Genomic DNA, 3,355 nt, shown 5'->3' on the forward strand with positions numbered 1-3,355 from the left:
CTCTCTCTCTCTCTCTCTCTTTCTGTGGAGGATCACCTGAACAGCTCTCCTTGAAAGAAGAGCAGTTGTCTCCATCATTTTGGCCAAGCCTGACCCTATTTCCTTGTATTGATATGTACAGAGCCGGCTAGGACTTCTCTTTATCCTTCAACTGGTCTTAAACCATGTATATTGGTCTAGCAGACGTGCTGGTGATAGTTTTTGAAGGGGCATGCCTGTTTCCCTGATAACCCATACTTGCTGCTGTTTAATGTGAGCTGGGTTGAGACAGGACAAAGAGTCAGTGCTCCACACTGCCAGCTGGGATCGATCCTTGAGATAGATGCTATGACTTCCTGGGGCTTGAAAGATTACACATCAGGGCCGAAGCACCAGACCCCTGAAACATTAGATACTATCTCAGTAGCATAATGCAAATTACTTTCTCTGCATATCCTCTGTATATGGAAGAGGCAAATGCAGGCCCCCTATCCCAGCTCACAGTACTCACCTACTTCCCTCAGTTCTCAGTCATTCTTCCTCAGGCCACTCCTCCTCCACTGAATAAAGCCAGGCTATGGCCCTGCATCAGCCTCTTTGTTCTGGAAAGCCATCTTCATGGCTGGACTTAGGGCCCCTTGGCTCCCCAATACTTATAAATATGTTTTAGTCTCTTTACTTTCTCTGTGGGTTGCACTGGGACTGATTAAAATTAATTTGGTGGGATTCTAATAATGTATCTTTGGGATTACAAATATTGACTTCTTGGACCGAGATGAGAACCAGGAGGGGATTCTCACACTTTCTTTCCTCCTTCCTTTCTCCTTCCTTCCTTTCTCCTTCCTTCTTTCCTTTCTCCTTCCTTCCTTCCCTCCTTCCTTCCTTCCTTCCTTCCTTCCTTCCTTCCTTCCTTTTTTTGTCCCAGGAACCAAACAGGGCTTCCTGCTTGCCAAGCAGGTGTTATGCTCCTGATCTCCAACCAAATCCTTTGTATCTCTTAAGAAAAATTACTTCAAAATTTTCTAGAAGGTCTCAGTATTACCCAATCAAATGGAAATGGGGATAGACTCTCTAAGTATAAATTCTCAGCATGGCATCTTCAGAGAATATGACTCCTAAAATGGAAAAGAGCCCACAGCACTGGGCCCACCACATGTAAAATGTCAATGCACATATGTTGCTTTAAAAATGAAGAGGTCAGGGGCTGGTCAGATAGCTCAGTAGAATAAGTGCTTGCCTGGCAAGCACAAGGGCTTGAGTTCAATCCCTGGTCCTGCCAAAGGGGTGGGGGGAAGAAGTCAAAAGAAAAAAAAAACAGAGAGAGATGAAGATGTCACCTGTCCCACACATAACCAAAGTTTTCCTGTTTCAAAAATAGCACAGTGAATGTGCCAAGATGTAGCGTGACTGTGATCTCAGAACTCTGGGCAGCTGAGGCAGGAAGATCTCAAGATGGAGACCAACATTATCAATTTTGACCAACATTATCTCTCCCAGACTTAGGGAGATACTTAGTGTGTATCTAAAAGAATAAAGTCTGAGGGGGGCCAGGGAGTTAGCTCAGTAGAATAAGTGCTTGCTTGGCAAACACAAGGGCCTGAGTTCAATACCTGGTTCTGCAAATAAATAAATAAATAAATAAAGTCTGAGGATATCCCTGTAATTCATTGAAAAAACATAGGGTACAAGCTCCAGGAATGTAAAAGTAAGAAACCAATAGAAAGATGGTCGGTAGATAAAAGTTCCTAGATACTTAGATAAAAATAATAAAATGAGTAAATGGGCACATATTTATTTAGTATGAAAACAAAGATGGGTCATGTTCGAGGGGGGACTGGAGAAGGGGCTCTGGTCATGGAACCCTAGTACACGACCTCACTTCCTTGGCGACCTGTCCAGAGAACTTGGAACCTTGTTAGCAGCCATCATAATGCAGTAATTACTGTATCTAGAGCTCTTTTGGCCAGAGACAGTCAACAGCCAACATGCAGAGCTGCTTCTCTCCTTTGAGCACCCAAGGAGGAGAAAGTCCATGTAAAAGACTGGGGAGATGGCTGACTCCATCCAGATGCTTAAGGCCATGACGCAGGAGTGACTCGACTATCAGGGACACCCGAGGGAAGGCCTCACCATGACTCATGAAAGAAAATCCAACTTACCCGTGTGAAGTCTCCCCAAGCTCAAAGACCATCAGCAACACAAAGTGGAAGATCCCAGGGCAGTCTTGTCAGGCCCAGAGTGCCACAGTAGCTCTGAACAATCTCCCCAGAGCCAGGCACAGAAATCTTATGAAGCCAAAGAAGTCTAGGGTGGGAGAAAGAAGTCATAGGCACCAGGCCCTCAGAAACACTGAGAAACCTAATGCAAATCTGCCCTGACCTGATTACCTGTGGAGGACCACCTGAGCAGCTCTCCTTGAAAGAAGAGCGACTGTCGCCATTTTGACTGGGCCTGACCCCATTTCCTCATATTGTTCTTACAGAGCTGGCTAGGACTTCTGTTTATCCTTCAATTGGCCTTAAGCAATGTGTATTGGTCTAGCTGAGGTGCTGGTGATAGTCTTTGAAGGTGGCATGCATGTTTCCCTGGTAACCTACACCTGCTGCTCTTTAATGTGAGCCGGGTTGAGACAGGACAGTAGAGCTAATGCTCCGTGCCGCCAGCTGGGATCATCCTCGAGATAGAGGCTATGACTTCTTGGGGCTTGAAAGACTGCATCAGACTGAAGCACTAGACTTACCAAAACATTAGATACTACATAATGCAGATTACTCTCTCTGCATATCCTCTCTGTGTATCGCAGAGGTAAATGTAGGCCACCCACCTAGCTCAGCTCACAATGATCACCTACTTCCCACAATTGTCAGTCAATCCTCCTCAAGTCACTCCCCTACTGAATAAAAATGGGGTGAGGCCCTGGGTCACTCTCTCATTTCCAGAAAGCCATTTATATGGCTGGACTTAGAGCCCCTCGACTCTGCTATGATTGAAAGTATAATTTAGTGTCTTTATTTTTGCCATGGGTTGCATTGTAAGTGGTAGATTGGAATCAACTTGATGGGATTCCAATAACGTAACTTTGGGATTATAAATATTGGCTTCTTGGACTGAAATGAGGACCTGGAAGTGTCTCCTACAATCACCAAGGGACAGCACTTCCTAGGGGGCTACGCTGAACCAGACAGTGTGTTCAGTGCAGGCAGTCAGGTGTGCTCCCTCCCTGAGCACTCTGCCAGTTTCCCTGGGAGTGAACCCTATTAAGGTTCCTCCCTCCCTAGTACCTCCATGACCCACACCTTTACCCCACAGGCCCTGATGATGTGAAGAGATATCACAGCACCACGCTTGGGGACATCCAACTCTTTTGTGGGTCTCC

Source organism: Octodon degus, unplaced genomic scaffold, assembly GCF_000260255.1.
Source record: "Octodon degus isolate 3935 unplaced genomic scaffold, OctDeg1.0 scaffold00018, whole genome shotgun sequence".
Taxonomy (NCBI): Eukaryota; Metazoa; Chordata; class Mammalia; order Rodentia; family Octodontidae; genus Octodon; species Octodon degus.